The sequence below is a fragment of the Pogona vitticeps genome, chromosome 2 (genome assembly GCF_051106095.1).
Source record: "Pogona vitticeps strain Pit_001003342236 chromosome 2, PviZW2.1, whole genome shotgun sequence".
Lineage (NCBI taxonomy): Eukaryota > Metazoa > Chordata > Lepidosauria > Squamata > Agamidae > Pogona > Pogona vitticeps.
Window position 1 is genome coordinate 22,682,963 of NC_135784.1, and position 19,670 is coordinate 22,702,632.

The 19,670-nt window shown below is 47.7% G+C and overlaps 18 non-coding genes across 18 annotated transcripts; 12 read left to right on the top strand and 6 right to left on the bottom strand.

Annotated features, from left to right (window-relative positions):
• Positions 1–1,334: 1,334 nt before the first annotated feature.
• On the bottom strand, positions 1,335–1,406 carry TRNAE-UUC (transfer RNA glutamic acid (anticodon UUC)). The gene has a single exon. It is a non-coding gene; the product is annotated as a tRNA-Glu (tRNA).
• A 273-nt stretch (positions 1,407–1,679) lies between these two features.
• TRNAE-CUC (transfer RNA glutamic acid (anticodon CUC)) lies at positions 1,680–1,751 on the bottom strand. The gene has a single exon. It is a non-coding gene; the product is annotated as a tRNA-Glu (tRNA).
• A 3,530-nt stretch (positions 1,752–5,281) lies between these two features.
• Positions 5,282–5,353, bottom strand: TRNAE-UUC (transfer RNA glutamic acid (anticodon UUC)). The gene has a single exon. It is a non-coding gene; the product is annotated as a tRNA-Glu (tRNA).
• A 1,369-nt stretch (positions 5,354–6,722) lies between these two features.
• On the top strand, positions 6,723–6,794 carry TRNAE-UUC (transfer RNA glutamic acid (anticodon UUC)). The gene has a single exon. It is a non-coding gene; the product is annotated as a tRNA-Glu (tRNA).
• A 1,125-nt stretch (positions 6,795–7,919) lies between these two features.
• On the bottom strand, positions 7,920–8,001 carry TRNAS-GCU (transfer RNA serine (anticodon GCU)). The gene has a single exon. It is a non-coding gene; the product is annotated as a tRNA-Ser (tRNA).
• Positions 8,002–8,021: 20 nt separating this feature from the next.
• On the bottom strand, positions 8,022–8,095 carry TRNAN-GUU (transfer RNA asparagine (anticodon GUU)). Its single transcript has one exon. It is a non-coding gene; the product is annotated as a tRNA-Asn (tRNA).
• Positions 8,096–8,212: 117 nt separating this feature from the next.
• TRNAM-CAU (transfer RNA methionine (anticodon CAU)) lies at positions 8,213–8,284 on the top strand. The gene has a single exon. It is a non-coding gene; the product is annotated as a tRNA-Met (tRNA).
• A 1,423-nt stretch (positions 8,285–9,707) lies between these two features.
• TRNAE-CUC (transfer RNA glutamic acid (anticodon CUC)) lies at positions 9,708–9,779 on the top strand. Its single transcript has one exon. It is a non-coding gene; the product is annotated as a tRNA-Glu (tRNA).
• A 319-nt stretch (positions 9,780–10,098) lies between these two features.
• On the top strand, positions 10,099–10,172 carry TRNAN-GUU (transfer RNA asparagine (anticodon GUU)). Its single transcript has one exon. It is a non-coding gene; the product is annotated as a tRNA-Asn (tRNA).
• A 21-nt stretch (positions 10,173–10,193) lies between these two features.
• On the top strand, positions 10,194–10,275 carry TRNAS-GCU (transfer RNA serine (anticodon GCU)). Its single transcript has one exon. It is a non-coding gene; the product is annotated as a tRNA-Ser (tRNA).
• A 612-nt stretch (positions 10,276–10,887) lies between these two features.
• Positions 10,888–10,959, top strand: TRNAM-CAU (transfer RNA methionine (anticodon CAU)). The gene has a single exon. It is a non-coding gene; the product is annotated as a tRNA-Met (tRNA).
• Positions 10,960–12,385: 1,426 nt separating this feature from the next.
• On the top strand, positions 12,386–12,457 carry TRNAE-CUC (transfer RNA glutamic acid (anticodon CUC)). Its single transcript has one exon. It is a non-coding gene; the product is annotated as a tRNA-Glu (tRNA).
• Positions 12,458–12,794: 337 nt separating this feature from the next.
• On the top strand, positions 12,795–12,868 carry TRNAN-GUU (transfer RNA asparagine (anticodon GUU)). The gene has a single exon. It is a non-coding gene; the product is annotated as a tRNA-Asn (tRNA).
• Positions 12,869–12,888: 20 nt separating this feature from the next.
• TRNAS-GCU (transfer RNA serine (anticodon GCU)) lies at positions 12,889–12,970 on the top strand. The gene has a single exon. It is a non-coding gene; the product is annotated as a tRNA-Ser (tRNA).
• A 1,732-nt stretch (positions 12,971–14,702) lies between these two features.
• On the top strand, positions 14,703–14,775 carry TRNAF-GAA (transfer RNA phenylalanine (anticodon GAA)). The gene has a single exon. It is a non-coding gene; the product is annotated as a tRNA-Phe (tRNA).
• Positions 14,776–16,670: 1,895 nt separating this feature from the next.
• On the bottom strand, positions 16,671–16,742 carry TRNAM-CAU (transfer RNA methionine (anticodon CAU)). Its single transcript has one exon. It is a non-coding gene; the product is annotated as a tRNA-Met (tRNA).
• Positions 16,743–16,964: 222 nt separating this feature from the next.
• TRNAS-GCU (transfer RNA serine (anticodon GCU)) lies at positions 16,965–17,046 on the top strand. Its single transcript has one exon. It is a non-coding gene; the product is annotated as a tRNA-Ser (tRNA).
• A 1,742-nt stretch (positions 17,047–18,788) lies between these two features.
• Positions 18,789–18,861, top strand: TRNAF-GAA (transfer RNA phenylalanine (anticodon GAA)). The gene has a single exon. It is a non-coding gene; the product is annotated as a tRNA-Phe (tRNA).
• The last annotated feature ends 809 nt before the right edge of the window (positions 18,862–19,670 follow it).

The window sequence follows — 19,670 nt, forward strand, 5'->3', positions numbered from 1 at the left end:
TTTTTGGTCATCACCTTCCAGACCTCCAGCCCCTCCTCCGTCAGCTTCAGGATAGGCCGGCCACATGCACCAACCAGCCAATCCCCTTGCATCCCTGTCACCAAGCTGATTGGTCAGGGTCCCTGCCACTATTTGTTTTAGCATTCCTTGGCTACTGAATCTTGGAGTCTTGGAGCCATATTTTCCCCTCTGAAGCAAGAAGGGGATGTGGGTGGCCAGGACTAAGCTCTGAGGGGAATGAAAGGGATTGGAGGTGTGGTAGTCTCCACACATTAGTCTCTGTACAAAGAGGGTCACCAAAAAATTACCGAGAATACATTGGCAAGATGAGATATCCAGGGTGCTGAATTCTGGGAACGAGTTCCTGTCTCCCAAACTATACCTTACAATCTTTGGAAAAAACATGATGGGGATTCTTCCTAATGAGCTGAATGGCTGGATGCGGGGTTCAAAGAACAGGTGGGGGAGATGGAGTGATACCATAGCTTGGAGTGGACGTCATCGTTCAGTCGTTCAGTCGTGTCTGACTATTCATGACCCCATGGACCAGAGCACGCCAGGCCCTCCTATCTTCCACTGCCTCCCGGAGTTGTGTCAAATTCATGTTGGTTGCTTCGCAGACACTGTCCAGCCATGTCACCCTCGGTCGTCCCCTTCTCCTCTTGCTGTCGCACTTTCCTAACATCAAGGTTTTTTCCAAGGAGTCTTCTCTTCTCATCAGATGGCCAAAGTACTGGAGCTTCAGCTTCAGGATCTGTCCTTCCAGTGAGCACTCAGGGTTGATTTCCTTTAGAATTGATAGATTTCTTCTCCTTGCAGTCCAGGGGACTCTAAAGAGCCTCCTCCAGCACCACAATTCAAAGGCACTTTCTGCCATCAGAGTGGTGTCATCTGCATATCAGAGGTTGTTGATATTTCTTCCGGCAATCTTAATTCCGGTTTGGGATTCCTCCAGTCCAGCCTTTCGCATGATGTTTTCTGCATATAAGTTAAATAAGCAGGGAGACAATATAATAGAGTGGACAGAAGAGTTCAAAAGGGAGGAAACTGATGCCTGTTCTGTGCTAATCCATTTCCGTTGAGAGCATTGGACCTTACCTTGATTGCAGCTCAGCTTTCAACGAAGCAAGATTGTTTGGGGCTATCAAATTTCTTCCAACTGATCAGTTTTAGAGGAATGTGAGACTTTCAAGGGTTGGGTCGCTATTCCATGTTCTAATCAATTTCCATAGCTGAAGAAGAGTTTGAACCCAGATCTCCCGAGTGCTAATTTGACTCTCCCTCCAGTAGAACTTGAGAGAATGCAACAAAAACTGGAGATAAAATCAGACTCTTTCCCTGGCCGGGAATTGAACCCGGGCCGTGGCGGTGAAAACGCCAAATCCTGACCACTAGACCACCAGGGATAGATGTGGTTGGGATCCACTTGTCCTTTCTTCAGTCAATGAGGCTGTTGGTGTCCGACTAGAGGAGCTACAAGGAAGATGTGAAATTTGGAGAACAGGGAACAAAGGTTAAAAAAGGTTGAGGGTCAGGTCCTCATGTCCACACAGCCTCCCTCCGGTCTTCTGAGAGAAGTTACTCTTCGCTGTTTTCTGGAAAGCTGATCCATAGATCTTTGGATTGGGACACCTTGTTACAGCCATCCTTTCTGCTGATTCTGGGAGGGAGGAAAAACCTTCCCTGGCCGGGAATCGAACCCGGGCCGTGGCGGTGAGAGCGCCAAATCCTGACCACTAGACCACCAGGGAAAAGGACAGACAAGATGTGCACCAGGCAGAATTCCTTAGTAAAGAAGTCCAAGATACTCATCCAGAAGAAGCCCCACCGACAGAAACAGTCATCTGTCCAACTGGAAAAGGGGTTCCCCTATCTGAACTATGGACCATTGCCCAAAACACTCCAATTTGGACCATTCTCCTAAACCATAAGTCCTGTATCCTGAGCAAAAAATGTCAAATCTCTTCTTTTCTCTCCTGTCCCTTCCTTCTGGGGCAAATTTGGAGGGAAGTAAAAAGAACATAGAATTCGATGCTCAGCCCTCCCTGATTAATAACCCTTGCTCACATCTCTCTTGCTTTCCGTTTGGATGGTTTTCCATTAGCGTCACTCAAAGCAGCTCCCAACACGTCCAACCATTGGAACCGTGAAAACAAAATATAGCAGCATCAGTTGTATCAAAAACCAGTCCAACCATGGATTTGTACACAACAAAGCATTGAACAAGGGAAGATGGAGTGAAATCCTGACCAATAAACTTTGAGCCAGCTGTTGGGTTCATACCTTTTTGAGGAAACATTTCTTCCCCCTTCTTTAGTATGGCAACAGGCGATGAGATGGAAAACAATCTGTGCTGTGCGTTGTGACTTCCTCCCAGGGAGACCCACGGCACCTTGATCTTTCTCGATCCAAGCGGTCAGTCCTGGTGGAATGAATGAGCTCTTGAGGGATCCAGATAGATCTGCCTGTCCTGTCTGGTTATACAGTATCCTCATCAATGCCCCGATGAAGGAGGCGGCACACATCAGCTGCTCCAGTGGTGTAGAGGCAGCATGCGAGCTTTCCAAGCTTGTGACTTGGGTTCGAGTCCCAGCTGGTGCACACCTTCCTTGGCCTTTCCTTTTCCTAAGATTTAAGCATAGCTTTCTTCCTCTGTTTCTTCCCTCAGTCCAAAATGAGTACATGAGAAAGGTGCAGATGAGTACAAGATGGAGAAAACAGGTGGTTGGGGAGAGGGGTCAGAGAGGCCATACATGTGCATTAAAAAATCCGTCACTCAATATGGGTGGAAGCCTTTGATAAAGTCTGTCTCCTATTTATCATGTTGCCCTTTGATCCATCTTCAGAAAGATCAGGAGCACACCCACTAGAAAGACCACTGTGAGGGGTTGTTAACCACCCAAGGACTACAGAAGTGGGATTTTCACTCCTCCCCCCCCCCCCCGTGCTTTATCCATCTAACAAGCCTATTCAGACCAGGGGAAAATGAAACCAATGTGGATATTCTATCAGTTCTCTGCTACGAACTGTCCTCAGAGTGAAGAAGCTATTTGGATGACTGCTGAAATGTTCCATCCTAAAAAGGAAGAAGTCCTATTGCCATAACTCAACTTCCAGATAACCCTGTTGCTGTTAAGCAATTTAAGTAAATTTGCTGGATAGTGGTTTAGATAGAAAGAGGTGGCCCGTTCAATTTCTGATGTTCTTTTCCAGCTCTGCAGTGCTAAGATTCCTTCCTTCCTTCCTTCCTTCCTTCCTTCCTTCCTTCCTTCCTTCCTTCCTTCCTTCCTTCCTTCCTTCCTTCCTTCCTTCCTTCCTTCCTTCCTTCCTTCCTTCCTTCCTTAAGCTCAAACAGCAACAAACACCTTATGCTAGGACTATATTTCAAAAATACTAACGTCTTCATGTCATCGCATATAATCTAAGTATTCTCTGTATTAGTTGCACTTTCTGCTCTTTACAAAAATGTCAGGACAATTTTAAGCACCACATGATGTCAGCCCTTCACTGACATGCATTGTGGTCTTACAGTGCCATCCACTGGCCCAAAAAATAAATTACTCGAGCAAATAAAATGGGGGAATGCTCTGGGGGCCCCTTGAGGTCATCATGGCTGAGATATGACACACAGGCAGTGATTCCGGACTGTGGGGCGAGTCCTTACTCTGTCCTTAAGCTTGCCCACTTTCCTTCTCAACCGGAGACACAAGAGCCAATACAATGATGTATTTTCACATGCCTACTGCTATACTGCACTCATGTGATGGGTTTTCAAACATTTGGAAAAGACAGAGATGCCGCCTGTGTCCGTCCTTAAACATGGCCCCTTGCTTTTCGTTTGTTTGTCTGTTTCTGACTTGGGGGAGAAAACCCCACTTCTTCCATGGATCTTATGCTATGATGAAGAGTATATCTTTAATCTGGAGAAACTGCTAGTGGTATGCCTCGTTCTTGTACGCTGTAGAAGAGCACTGGCCCCATGTGGACTGAAGCCGTCCTCTGCTGGCTGGTGGCCGCTTTTTCTGTTTTGGCTCTGGCACCAGACTAAAGGGCAAGTGGGAGGGCAGACTCCTTGCTGTGGATTGACAGGTTTTTTTTGCTAAAGGTTGATGGCCTCAGGCTGGCGAATCTAGAAATGACAAATGTTCAGGGCATCTGGCAGCGGAGACCAAGATTGGGAGTTCGATTCCCCACTGGGCCTCCTTGACAGAGGATGGGCTTGATGATCCATAGGGTCCCTTCCAACTCTGCAGTTCTAAGGTAGTAGTAGTAGTTGTTGTAGTTGTTGTTGTTGTTGTTAAACACCAGGCACAGTCAAATGTATAAAAATATTAACTGGTATTATATAACAGATAGACATTTTAACCAAAAACCTAAGTATCTCTTAAATATTGACACAGTATGTATGTATGTATGTATGTATGTATGTATGTATGTATGTATGTATGTATGTATGTATGTGTGTATGTATGTATGTATGTATGTATGTATGTATGTATGTATGTATGTATGTATGTAAAGGTAAAGGTTCCCCTTGACATTTAGGCCAGTCGTGTCCGACTCTAGGGGGCAGTGCTCATCCCCCTCTCCAAGCTGTAGGGGCAGCGTTTGTCTGTAGATAGTTTCCATGGTCATGTGGCCAACGCGACTAGACATGGAAAGCTGTTACCTTCCCACCGTGTTGGTACCTATTTATCTACTCACATTTACATGCTTTCGAACTGCTAGGTTGGCGGGAGGTGGGATAAGCGACAGGAGCTCCCTCCGTTGCGTGGATTTGAACTGCTGATCTTTTGACCTTGCAGCCCAGAGGCTTTTTGCGGTTTAAGCTGCAGCGCCACCATGTTACCAGTTGTTGTTGTTGTCGTCGTCATCATTATCATTATCATCATCATCTCATCGTCATCGTCGTCGTCGTCGTCTTGTGAGCTGGGTTCAATTCCCATTTGATTCACACTTTCTCTCAACTTCTCAGTTTCCTGAGAGAGAAAAACAGCACAGTTGCTCAAAACTCAAATCCTGTCTACCCCTGCCCCAAAGCTGCAATACTTTGGGGAGCACTCTGAAATCAACTGAAGGATGTCCAGGGTTGGGTGCAAGACTGCAAGTGAGGAAGTCAAGGTGGAGCCATCTCACCGCTTGGAGTGGTCAGCAGAGCCTGTCACAGACTGGGCCCTGTCCTGTGCAAATCAAGGTGTGGTGTGGCCACAACATGGCCTGTTCAGAAGAGCTTAGCCTTGTGGAAAGCAAGGAGGATGTGTGTGTTTTTTTTAAAAAAGCCTTCCCTGGCTGGGAATCGAACCCAGGCCGTGGCGGTGAAAACGCCAAATCCTGACCACTAGACCACCAGGGATGGTTGTGGCTGTGGTCCACCTCTCCTTCTATCTAGGGGTCTTGTTGGGTCAATTCCCAAGCCCACAAATGATGCACACTGCCATTAGATCCTCATGCCTCCCCCATATAAGGGCTCATGCAACTGATTGAATGTTACAAGAGAGAGGACTGGAGCCTTGTTTCAAGTCCTAGTGGTCTCCCAAAGAAGGTTATTATTGGATGTGGTTTCATGCTACCTTCCTTTGTTCTTCTTCAGATCATGCTAGACCTTCTGTTACCTATCATCCACACTGACTTTGTGAGTCTGCTCTCTCCTCCTGCCTATTATAGTTGTTCTTTCCCTTAACTGCAGGCATCACTGCAATGCACTATTAAAATGATAGTAGTTTAGTGCCAAAGTACTACAGCGTTAAACTGCAATATTGTCAAATGCATATGCAACTACTATGCCATGAAAGCAGCAGCAAAAGATATCATTGTTCTCACTAGTTATTTCCTTCTCTAACTCCTAAAATGGAACAGTGTTTCTAAAAATGATGAATGGGATCTAGTGCTAAACCACAGTCTTGGCCAAAGCATACATAAGACCTTTGCCTCACAAGAAATAAAAACACAGAACAGTAAAATGTTCCTGCAGCTGTCAAGTGTTTTAGGAGGCATGTGACCACAAGGCTAAGGCAGAAAATGTGAATTGTTTATTACTCATTTTTATATCCAGTTGTTCCTCTAATAACATCAAGACAGCCTTGGTGTTAAAATACAGCCCCCCTCCCTCTGCAAAGCATGGGGAAACAGAGCAGATGAAGAAAATTCACCATGTTGGGGGCAGAAGAGCATGGACAGCTGTAACAGAAGGAAAGAGTAATATAAATTTAGAACTGCAGAGCTGGAAAGGATCCTATGGATCCTTCACTCCAGCCCCTGTCAAGGAGGCACAGCGGGGGAATCGAACTCCCAACAGATCCCTAAACCACTGAGCTATGCAGGAGAAGGGGTCAATTGCATAGCCTCCATCACTGTTTATGTCAGAGAGAACATGCCCGTTGGCATAATGAGGAAACTGAGTAAAGAGATGCACAGGAGATAAGCTGAGTAAGTAAACAAGAAAAGTACTAGGATTTTAAAAAATCACTCAGTCTCTAGATGAGTAACAAAAAAGAGATCTGCTTGAAAGAAATGGGGACAAGAGAAATGTTACTTGGATGCCACAAATTGTTCGTATTGGCATCAAAAGCTTGCACTGGTACCAAACAAGTGGTATGCCCAGTAGAGCTCCAGCAGACGTCGATGGCACTGGGCAAGAGGGAGCCTTCTGTGCCGCTCCATCAGTTGGACAGGATCCGGCTTCTTGGCTGAAGGAAGAGAGAGGCAGGCTCCACACACATCCATCCCTGGTGGTCTAGTGGTCAGGATTTGGCGCTTTCACCGCCACGGCCTGAGTTCGATTCCCAGCCAGGGAACAGGTAGTGGGTTGTTTTGTTGTTGTTGTTTTTGGTTTTGTATCCTTCCTGCTTTCCAGGAGGTTGAGTGGTTGTTTTCTGGCCACAGCGGGATCTAGCCTGCATAAGAAAAGGCCCCCGAGTGTTTCAACCAGTACTCTCTAAGCCGTGTACAGTATGTGTGGGAAAGCTATGTCCATGTGCTCTGCCAGACTCTGGCTCTTGGCCATGGAAATTGGCAATCTGACATTGGAAAGACCCTATGCGGTGTTTCCAGGGAAAGTTAATAATAGTGGGAAATCTAGCAGCAATTCTTGGGGCTTCTTGTTCCGCCTTTCCTTCTCCAAGGGACAAAAGGCAGATGAAAGCTTGAACCCAATCCAGGTCATAAGACTGGGAGCCTAATGGGATGCTTTTATACCTCCGTTGCAGGTGGTGCCCTTTCCCTTCCCTGGCAACCACAATCAGTGTTGACAAGCATCTCCAGTATGGGAGGATGTGGGGACTTCATGCCAGGTTTTAACCTGGCCATTCTAAGAGCTGTCCAAGAACTGAACTTTAATCCTCATCGGCAAAACTGAAGAACACTTACCTTCCCATTTAAGATGGTGGGATAAGAGAAGGGGGGAAAAAACTTTAAACATGCTATCGAAACATTTTGAGAAATACTTTAAAGTGTGCTTTTTAAAAGAGGCTTTTGAATGTAACCAGATGGTACTTTTTCAGTGTCATGAGTAAAGTGTACCTGTTAAAGTAACTAGGTAGAATAGGTTAACACTTAGTGACTTTCAAACCTATTTAGTCATTACTCTTAAAAACAAACCTTGGAGCTAATAGTTGCATGAGTCATTATCACAAAAGTAACTAATTAGGTTAAACCATTACTAATAACTAGTTACTCCTATGCTTTGGTTGCCGCTCCTCGCTGATCAGTCCCTAGATGGGTATTCTAAAACAAATAAATTGTACAATTCACAAATGCAGCCCCAAAAGAGGACAAAAAAGATAAAATTGGATAAAGTTGTGTGTTAACAGATGGCAAAGTAGCATTAATTTTTTTTAAGATGCAAAGTTAGAATTAGAAAAACACTAGAAAAGGAAGCCAAGTGCCATTTTCTACCGACACATATGAATAGTGGAAAAGGTCGACAAGGGTGGGATTCGAACCCACGTGTGCTGAGCACAATGGATTAGCAGTCCATCACCTTCACCACTCGGCCACCTCGTCCAGGGTGGGGCCCCCACCGCCGTCCCTGGGTGGGCTCGAACCACCATCCTTCTGGTTAACAGCCAGACGCGCTAACCTATTGCGCCACAGAGACCTTGGTGGTGGTGGTGATGCCCTCCCTCTGCCTCCCTTTGTTCTGATGTTTAATGGATAGAGTGAAGCCTCAGACCAATGGCCTGACAAGCCCTCCCCACTCCCTTGCCTCTTATCCAGCAGAGTGGCGCAGCGGGAGCGTGCTGGGCCCATAACCCAGAGGTCGATGGATCGAAACCATCCTCTGCTAGCTGGCTGATGCCTTTTCTCTTTTCCATCTGATCCTGGATGGAACAATAGGTCTCCTCCCTCTGCTGGATTGTCAGCTTTGGAAAAAGAGATTTTTAATGAGCATTTGGTGGCTTCCTTTTGGCCACAGGCCCAGAATGGGCTGTGCTCCAGACTGTACCCAACGTTGCCTGTACTAGGCAGCCCTGTGACTGAATTTTCTGTGAGAGGCCAACACCTCAGTCCTTCTGAGGTCAGTCTGATCCTTGAAGTTTGGGGTACAGGAGGCAGGATTTTTTGAATTCATGGACTACAGCCGATAGGAATCTGCAGACATTCCCACAGCCAGCCTTGTGACAGATGAAGGTCTAATAGGTGTATTGGCATTCGTAAGCTCTTGAATCAATAGTAGTCTCTGCCCTGTCATTTCTGCATAGGAAGCCTCTCCAAAAACTACAGACTCCCAAGTCTCCTGTTCATACTTTGCAGGAGCTATCCAAGGTGCTGAATGTGGGGATAACGTTTAAGTTCAGCCCCTTGGATCACTCACTTTAGTCAGCATTCTCTGTATTAAGGCATTAAAGCCATTTTCTTAACGGCTTGTCTCTGGCCTTTAATGCACACCATGTACCTTTAATGCACACCATGTACATCTCACACTTTAGCCTGAACCTTCTTGCATAAAGAGGCCAGTGTAACTCCAACAGTGTAACTTTCCCAAGGGAACTGCCTCCAGTTATGAAGCCAGTATAGACCTCACCATGATGTCTACTCAGTCCTACAACACTGACCTCGTAACTTCAGGCAACTTGACTCCAGAAATCACCCAATTAGGATTATGCTGCTATAATTAGGCAAGAGGTTTTGGGCCCAGGATTGTTCTCCTCCATACCGTAGAAAGCGAGAAGCAACCACAGGACACCCAAGGGAACCTGGGAGCAGTTCTCTGAAGTTTTCTGGCCTGTGAGTAACAACCATGAATGGCATGTACCACAGCGGTTTCCTCAAGGGAAGGACAGGGCTGGTACTGCCTCTCTTTCTGGAGGGAACGGCTGCAAACCTGCATCATTAAAAGGTCATTTTAATGGCACATGAAGCAGTGGGAGGAGACCTTCTTGTTTAATCCAGTATCAGGGAAAAAAGATAAATTATAGTATATATTAGAATACAGTTATAGTTATATATTAACTATAATACAGTTAATTTACCTAATGCAGCCACTGTGTGGAGAGGAAAGAGAGAGGCACGGAGGGAGACAGAGGCGTGCACAGACGTGCATGCACCTACCTTACAGACAACTTTCACCATGTGAAGTTAGACAGGTCAGGGCTATCTTCAGTTGGTGGCCGAGTCTTCAGGACTCTTCTCTCTCAGGATCTGCCTGAATAGACAGTGATGAACTGTTCCCTGAGAACCAGGGCTCCTGCACACTCTCTCTTGCCTCCTCCCTGGTGGTCTAGTGGTTAGGATTCGGCGCTCTCACCGCCGCGGCCTGGGTTCGATTCCCAGCCAGGGAAGGGCTTCGCACAGCCAGTCCTGAGCCTGATCCCCAGAAGGAGCAATCGACTCTACGTTAAGAATCTTTTAGTCTAAAGCCGACCATCCAGCAGTCGAGGAAACCTTCTGGTTTAATTCAATTTCAGATGGAAAAGAGAAAAGGCATCAATCCTCTAGCTGAGGATGGTTTCAATCCATCAACCTCCGTGTTATGGGCCCAGCACGCTCCCGCTGCGCCACTCTGCTGGATAAGAGGCAAGGGAGCTGGGAGGGCTTGTCAGGCCATTGGCCTCAGAGTCACTCTATCCATGAAGGCAGAGGAAGGACACCACCACCAGGGTCTCTGTGGCGCAATAGGTTAGCGTGTCTGGCTGTTAACCAGAAGGATGGTGGTTCGAGCCCACCCAGGGACGGCGGTGGAGGGCCCCACCCTGGACGAGGTGGCCGAGTGGTGAAGGTGATGGACTGCTAATCCATTGTGCTCCACACACGTGGGTTCGAATCCCACCCTCATCGAGAGTTTTTCCCCTGGGGAAATGGCTCACATAGGCAAATCCTTCCTCTCTCCTCATCTTTTGGAACACAAAGAGCAGAGGAAAGTTTGCACACATTGAGAAGTTTGTGTGATGCCTCGTGGATATCATTTCTCATCCTTGAAGCCTGGATGTTCCTTCTTAGCCTTGTCTGCTCTGCTCTTTCCTTTCCAGTTAACCAAGTATTGACCCCTGGATGGGGTTCTGAACAGACAGCAGAGGCATCTTTGCAGGCCTCCTGGGCACCCCAAACCCCTCCATTTTAAAAAGACTGAAATGGTGGAGGTGGATTTTTTTATTTTTAGAATAAGCCCTTCTGTTCTGCCCTCTGCCAAAAGACTGCTAATGCTCCCAGCTACCCTCTTTGAGATTTGAACTCAGGACCTCCAGATTATAAAACTGTTGTGCTGCTGACTGGGTGGACTTGAACCACCATCCATTTATGGTTAACAGACAAACGTGCTAACCTATTGCGCCACAGAGACCCTGGTGGCGGTGTTGGTGCCCTCCCTTTGCCTCCCTTTGTTCTGAGGCTTCATGGATAATCGGAGACCAATGGCCTGACAAGCCCTCCCAGCTCCCTTGCCTCTTATCCAGCAGAGTGGCGCAGCGGGAGCGTGCTGGGCCCATAACCCAGAGGTCGATGGATCGAAACCATCCTCTGCTAGGCGATTGATGGCTTTTCTCTTTTCCATCAGATGCCGGATGGAACAAAAGATCTCCTCCCTCTGCTGGATGGTCAGCTTCGGACAAAGAGATTTTAAATGTGCAGTTTCTGGTTTCCCTCTGGCCACAGGCCAGGAACTGGCTGTGCTCCAGATTGTACCCAACGTTGCCGGTACAAGGCTGCCCTGTGACTGAATTTTCTGTGAGAGGCCAACACCTCAGTCCTTCTGAGGTCGGTCTGATCCTTGATATTTGAGGTACAAGAGGCAGGATTTTTTGGTGTACAGCCGATAGGAATCTGCAGACATTCCCCCAGCCAGCCTTGTGAGAGATGAAGGTCTAAGAAGTGTTTTGGCATTTGTAAGCTCTTGAATCAATGGTAGTCTCTGCCCTGTCGTTTCTGCATTGGAAGCCTCTCCAAAAACTACAGACTCCCAAGTCTCATGTTCATACTTTCCAGGAGCTATCCAAAGTGCTGAATGTGGGGATAACGCTTAAGTTCAGCCCCTTGGATCGCTCACCGGAATCAAGTGCGTTTCAAAACAATGGCTTCGCAGGAGCTAAGAAACTTTAGTCAGCATTCTCTATATTAAGGCATTAAAGGCATTTTCTTAACTGCCTGTCTCTGGCCTTTAATGAACTCCATGTACTGCCCATCTCACACTTTAGCCCAAACCTTCTTGCATAAAGAGGCCGGTGTAACTTTCCCAAGGGAATTGCCTCCAGTTATGAAGCCAGCATAGACCTCACTGTGACGTCTACTCAGTCCCACAATGCTGACCAAGTAACTTCAGGCAACTTGACTCCAGAAGTCACGCAATTGGAGTTATGTCGCTATAATTAGGCAATAATTTGGTCCCAGGATTGTTCATACCGTAGAAAGCGAGAAGCCACCACAGGACACCCAAGGGAACCTGGGAGCAGTTCTCTGAATTTTTCTGGCCTGTGAGAAACAAATATGAATTGCATGTTCCACAGCGGTTTCCTCAAGGGAAGGACAGGGCTGGTACTGCCTCTCTTTCAGGAGGGAACGGCTGCAAACCTGCATCATTAAAAGGTCATTTCAATGGCGCATGAAGCAGTGGGAGGAGACCTTCTTGCTTAATCCAGTATCAGGTGGAAAAGATAAATTATAGTATATATTAGAATACAGTTATAGTTATATATTAACTATAATACAGTTAATTTACCTAATGCAGCCACTGTGTGGAGAGGAAAGAGAGAGGCACGGAGGGAGACAGAGGCGTGCACGGAAGTGCATGCACCCACCTGACAGACAACTTTCACCATGTGAAGTTAGACAGGTCAGGGCTATCTTCAGTTAGTGGCCGAGTCTTCAGGACTCTTCTCTCACAGGATCTGCCTGAATAGACAGTGATGAACTGTTCCCTGAGAACCAGGGCTCCTGCACACTCTCTCTTGCCTCCTCCCTGGTGGTCTAGTGGTTAGGATTCGGCGCTCTCACCGCCGCGGCCTGGGTTCGATTCCCAGCCAGGGAAGGGCTTCGCACAGCCAGTCCTGAGCCTGATCCCCAGAAGGAGCAATCGACTCTACGTTAAGAATCTTTTAATGTAAAGCCGACCATTCAGCAGTGGGAGGAAACCTTCTGGTTTAATTCAATTTCAGATGGAAAAGAGAAAAGGCATCAACCGGCTAGCAGAGGATGGTTTTGATCCATCAACCTCTGGGTTATGGGCCCAGCACACTCCCGCTGCACCACTCTGCTGGATAAGAGGCAAGGGAGCTGAGAGGGCTTGTCAGGCCATTGGCCTCAGAGTCACTCTATCCATGAAGCCTCGGACCAAAGGGAGGCAGAGGAAGGACACCACCACCAGGGTCTCTGTGGCGCAATAGGTTAGCGTGTCTGGCTGTTAACCAGAAGGATGGTGGTTCGAGCCCACCCAGGGACGGCGGTGGGGGCCCCACCCTGGACGAGGTGGCCGAGTGGTGAAGGTGATGGACTGCTAATCCATTGTGCTCCGCACGCGTGGGTTCGAATCCCACCCTCGTCGAGAGTTTTTCCCCTGTGAAAATGGCTCACATGGACAAATCCTTCCTCTCTCCTTATCTTTTGGAACACAAAGAGCAGAGGAAAGTTTGCACACATTGAGAAGTTCATGTGATGTCTCATAAACATCATTTTCTGTCCTTGAATCCTGGATATACCTTTTTAGCCTTGTCTGATCTGCTCTTTCCTTTCCAGTCAACCAAGTATTGACCCCAGGAGGTAATTCTAAACAGACAGCAGGGGCATCTCTGCAGCCCTCCAGGGCACCCCAAACCCCTCCATTTTAAAAAGACTGAAATGGTAGACATGGATTTTTTTTTTAAATAAGCACTTCTCTTCTGGCCTCTGCCAAAAGACTGCTAATGCTCCCAGCTGCCTTCTTTGAGATTTGAACTCAGGACCTCCAGATTATAAGACTGTTGTGCAGCTGACTGTACTAGGAAGGCTGCAAGGGAGGAAACAGAAGGAAAGTCTTTGGGGTGCCAATCCCAATCCCACCAAGTGAGTCCTTTTAAAATGGAGGGGCTTTGGGTGCCCTGGTGACCTGCACAAATGCCTCATTGCTGCCAAACCAAAAAAGTCCAGTTAGAGCACAGATTGGTGGTGGAATGATATTGCCCATAAGTCACATGGCTGCAGGGAAGTAGCTTGCCTGCACCATGCCACAAACAGTCCAGAAGGAGAGCTACTTCTCCATCTGATCACACCCATCTTTGATTATACGACCCAAGAGAGTTGCAAAAGTTCCAGCTCACAATCAAATAAAAACAAGTTTCCCCATCTTGTGATCTGGAGTGGGGTCTTAGCCATCCCACAAATGTCTCCTTCAATTTGCCTTTCTAAGATGCAAAGTTTACACCACAGGCACTTCAAGCAGTGAAAAAAAGTGCCAGCGAGGGTGGGAGTCACACCCATGTGTGCAGAACCTGCAGTCCATCATCTACACAAATCAGCCACCTTGTCACAGGTGGGGCCCTCCACCGCCGTCCCTGGGTGGGCTCGAACCACCATCCTTCGTGTTAACAGCCAGACGCACTAACCCATTGCGCCACAGAGACCCTGCTGATGGAGCCAGCCCTCTGTCTCTCTTGGCCTTAGGTATCATGGACAGAGTGAATCTGTAGCCAAAGGCCTGAGAAGCCATCTCAGCTCTACCCAGCAAAGTGGCTCAGCAAGAGTATGCTGGGCCCATAACCCAGAGATCGATGGATCAAAACCATTTTCTGCTTATGTGGAGGGGGCATAATTGGAACCAATATGGGGATCCTACTGTACTCTTGACTGGTAACTGAGGCCCCTTCCACATAGTGAGATTTATCTTCCAGAGTGCCATGTCCTGCACCCTTGGTGTTGTTTTTTCTCCCAGCCATGCAGCTGACAGAAGGTTGAATTCTATAGGATCAGTGCCTTTCCACCTGTCTTTCTGCACATTTGGCTCTCCACAGAAAGACTTTCCACATCACCATCCAACCCAGGAAACTCAAAGAGAAGTCATTTCTTTGATTGAGTGGGAGTGCTCTAGTGCAACTGGGTATCAGCTCATGGGGATTGTAGTTCCACAGCTCCTGCAGGGCTATATGACACTCCAAGTGTATTCTGTGTTACTTTCAGATTTCCACCCCTTCCTGGAGATATGGTTGTATAAGTACACTTAAATGTGTGTCACACAAGGGGAGAAATTCCATTCCTTCTCTGGTCCCCCTTAGACGTTGAGTTTGTGGTTCAGTTTTTGGGCAGCCAAAGTAGCTCAGCTGGGAGAGCGTTAGACTGAAGATCTAAAGGTCCCTGGTTCAATCCCGGGCTTTGGCAAGGCTCCTGTGTCATATTGTTTTACCCTAACCAGGAGCTCTTCCCTAAGGACCTTCCCTTTGCTGTGGGATGAACCATGCTTTGCAGAATGGTTTCCTGGCCCGGCTATGGGCAAAATGAAAGCTGCCACCCTCTCAGTCCCTCCCTCCTGTGCTCTTTCTGATCAAAGATGAACTGGTTTTCATGAGAAAGCAGGATTCGTCCATTAGGCCATGGTGGGGGCACTACAAATTTCAGTGTTCGCCCTGCAAAACTCTAGAAAACAGGTACAACATGCTGGGATAAGTTTGCACAAGGAGACCTAACGTGGGGCTTCCTAATGAACATCCTTTCTGAGAATTTGGCCTCTTAATAAAAAGTCTGCCCTGGCCTTCTGGGGTCAAGAGGCCTTATGGCAGAGCAGAACATGGCAGATTCTACGCCTGTGGTGGCCAAAGTGATGGCCGATACGACTCATCATCCCATTTTCCCTTGCATCATAAAACCTCAACCCGGGAGAACTCATGTAGTTGTATTGCCAAGGTCTCTATGGTGCAATGGGTTAGCATGTCTGCCTGTTAGCCAGAAAGTTGGAGATTGAAGCCCATCCAGGGATGGTTTGGGTTGCCCTACTTTTCAGGAAGTGGCCAAGTGGTAAAAGAGATGGACTGCTGATCCATTTTCCTTAGGGCACGTGGTTTCAAATTCCACCCTTGCTTATCTTTTCCTAACTGCAGTAAAACGGCTGATGACTCCAGTTTCGGAGGTGCTGCAAATCCATACCGAGTTTTGAGCTGGGCTTGAAATGAGCTGTCCAAGGTGCTGAACCACAAGCCTGTTCCCAAAATTGAGCCCCATAGATAACCCTTGTGCAGACTATGGGCTTCTCCCCATTGGCATATAGATATGATAGATGGATCGCGGATGGCGCTCTTTGGAGGGAGGGAAAGACCTAATCCACATGTGTTTCTACTTAGAACAACCCATCCTTCCCCGTTAAGAGCGGCCACCCAATTTTCTTGCCCAGCAGTAAGACATGCACATTTGGGGGGTTCACACTTGATGTTTAGCTGGAAGATAGCACCTTCCAGCAGCCTCTCTCACTGTGGTTGCTGGTTCTGAGGGAGAGTTTGAGAGAGAAAGCGGAGGGACAATGAGGGAAGAGAAACAGGGAGGAGGGAACACTAATAGAGGGAGAGAGGAGCAATATAAAAAAAAATTCACTTCCCCCGATCCTGTAAAGAGGATCAGAGGAAGTGCTTAATGGATGGCTGATTGGGCTACAAGGGGTCATTTGATATTTGGACAAGAGGAGCATGCCGAATGGCACACTGCAGCTCCCCCCAACCTCAACAGATGCTTTGGAACCCTGTCCACCCCACAGCCAAAATGACCAGTCTGGACAAGCCCTATATCACTAAATATCTAAAGTGCAAACCAAAACCTGGACTGGATTCACAGCACCTGCAAAATATCAGTGACCAAACCTCCACTGCCCTACTCTATGGTGGTGGTTGAGGTTTTTCAAAATATTCTATTTGTTGCACTGATTTTGCCTTTCTAAAGGAAAAGACAGGGGTGTACCAACTAAGATTTGAACAAGTCTAGGATTGTTTTACACTACTTCTCCCTCACTGGTGCAATTGATACGGTCTTTCTAAGGTCCCCTCAGAGGTTCGATCATTTCATAAAAGCTGAGGTTTTTAGCCTCCCACAGGAAATGTAGTCATGTGGCTGCCTGGGCAGGAGGCATTACATACACTCTGGACCACAGCCAGTTCTGGGCCTGTGGCCAAAAAGAAGCAATCAAGAGGACATTAAGAATCTTTTTGTACAAATCTGACCACCCAGCAGCGGGAGGAGACCATCTTGTTTAATCCTGCATCCAAGGAAAATGAGAAAAGGCATCAGCCTCCTAGCAGAGGATGGTTTCGATCCATCGACCTCTGGGTTATGGGCCCAGCACGCTCCCGCTGCGCCACTCTGCTGGATAAGAGGCAAGGGAGCTGGGAGGGCTTGTCAGGCCTTTGGCCACAGATTCACTCTATCCATGAAGCCTCGGACCAGAGGGAGGCAGAGGAAGGGCACCACCACCACCACCACCACCACCACCAGGGTCTCTGTGGCGCAATAGGTTAGCACGTCTGGCTGTTAACCAGAAGGATGGTGGTTCGAGCCCACCCAGGGACGGCGCTGGGGGCCCCACCCTGGACGAGGTGGCCGAGTGGTGAAGGTGATGGACTGCTAATCCATTGTGCTCCGCACGCGTGGGTTCGAATCCCACCCTCGTCGAGAGTTTTTCCCCTGTGGAAATGGCTCACATAGGCAAATCCTTCCTCTCTCCTTATCTTTTGGAACACAAGAGAGCAGAGGAAAGTTTGCACATATTGGGAAGTTCATGTGATGTCTCGTAAACATCATTTTCTGTCCTTGAAGCCTGGATATTCCTTTTTAGCCTTGTCTGATCTGCTCTTTCCTTTCCAGTCAACCAAATATTGACCCCAGGAGGGGATTCTGAACAGACAGCAGAGGCATCTCTGCAGGCCTCCAGGGCACCCCAAACCCCTCCATTTTAAAAAGACTGAAATGGTAGACATGGATTTTTTTTAAAAAAAAAATAAGCACTTCTGTTCTGGCCTCTGCCAAAAGACTGCTAATGCTCCCAGCTGCCTTGTTTGAGATTTGAACTCAGGACCTCCAGATTATAAGACTGTTGTGCAGCTGACTGCACTAGGAAGGCTGCAAGGGAGGAAACAGAAGGAAAGTCTTTGGGGTGCCAATCCCAATCCCACCAAGTGAGTCCTTTTAAAATGGAGGGGCTTTGGGTGCCCTGGTGACCTGCACAAATGCCTCATTGCTGCCAAACCAAAAAAGTCCAGTTAGAGCACAGATTGGTGGTGGAATGATATTGCCCATAAGTCACATGGCTGCAGGGAAGTAGCTTGCCTGCACCATGCCACAAACAGTCCAGAAGGAGAGCTATTTCTCCATCTGATCACACCCATCTTTGATTATACGACCCAAGAGAGTTGCAAAAGTTTCAGCTCACAATCAAATAAAAACAAGTTTCCCCATCTTGTGATCTGGAGTGGGGTCTTAGCCATCCCACAAATGTCTCCTTCAATTTGCCTTTCTAAGATGCAAAGTTTACACCACAGGCACTTCAAGCAGTGAAAAAAAGGGCCAGTGAGTGTGGGAGTCGAACCCACATGTGCAGAACCTGCAGTCCATCATCTTCACAACTTAGCCACCTTGTTACAGGTGGGGCCCTCCACCGCCGTCCCTGGGTGGGCTCGAACCACCATCCTTCTGGTTAACAGCCAGACGCACTAACCCATTGCGCCACAGAGACCCTGCTGATGGAGCCAGCCCTCTGTCTCTCTTGGCCTTAGGTATCATGGACAGATTGAATCTGTAGCCAAAGGCCTGAGAAGCCATCTCAGCTCTACCTAGCAGAGTGGCTCAGCAAGAGTATGCTGGGCCCATAACCCAGAGATGGATGGATCAAAACCATTTCCTGCTTATGTGGAGGGGGCATAATTGGAACCAACCTCCCATGGATACAGGGATCCTTCTGTACTCTTGACTGGTAACTGAGGTCCCTTCCACACAGTGAAATTTATCTTCCAGAGTGCCATGTCCTGCACCCTTGGTGTTGTTTTTTTCTCCCTGCCATGCAGATGACAGAAGGTTGAATTCTATAGGATCAGTGCCTCTCCACCTGCCTTTCTGCACATTTGGCTCTCCGCAGAAAGACTTTCCACACCACTATCTGACCCCAGAAACTCAAAGAGAAGTCATTTCTTTGATTGAGTGGGATTGCTCTAGTGCAACTGGGTATCAGCTCATGGGGATTGTAGTTCCACAGCTCCTGCAGGGCTGTATGACACTCCAAGGTGTTACTTTCAGATTTCCACCCCTTCCTGGAGATATGGTTATATAAGTACACTTAAATGTGTGTCACACAAGGGGAGAAATTCCATTCCTTCTCTGGTCCCCCTTAGACATTGAGTTTGTGGTTCAGTTTTTGGGCAGCCAAAGTAGCTCAGCTGGGAGAGCGTTAGACTGAAGATCTAAAGGTCCCTGGTTCAATCCCGGGCTTTGGCAAGGCTCCTGTGTCATATTGTTTTACCCTAACCAGGAGCTCTTCCCTAAGGACCTTCCCTTTGCTGTGGGATGAACCATGCTTTGCAGAATGGTTTCCTGGCCCGGCTATGGGCAAATTGAAAGCTGCCACCCTCTCAGTCCCTCCCTCCTGTGCTCTTTCTGATCAAAGATAAACTGCTTTTCATGAGAAAGCAGGATTCGTCCATTAGGCCATGGTGGGGGCACTACAAATCTCAGTGTTCGCCCTGCAAAACTCTAGAAAACAGGTACAACATGCTGGGATAAGTATGCACAGGGAGACCTAACGTGGGGCTTCCTAATGAACATCCTTTCTGAGAATTTGGGCTCTTAATAAAAAGTCTGCCCTGGCCTTCTGGGGTCAAGAGGCCTTATGGCAGAGCAGAACATGGCAGATTCTACGCCTGTGGTGGCCAAAGTGATGGCCGATACGACTCATCATCCCATTTTCCCTTGCATCATAAAACCTCAACCCGGGAGAACTCATGTACTGTAGTTGTATTGCCAAGGTCTCTATGGTGCAATGGGTTAGCATGTCTGCCTGTTAGCCAGAAGGTTGGAGATTGAAGCCCATCCAGGGATGGTTTGGTTTGCCCTACTTTTCATGAAGTGGCCAAGTGGTAAAAGAGATGGACTGCTGATCCATTTTCCTTAGGGCACGTGGTTTCAAATTCCACCCTTGCTTATCTTTTCCTAACTGCAGTAAAAAGGCTGATGACTCCAGTTTCGGAGGTGCTGCAAACCCATGCCGAGTTTTGAGCTGGGCTTGAAATGAGCTGTCCAAGGTGCTG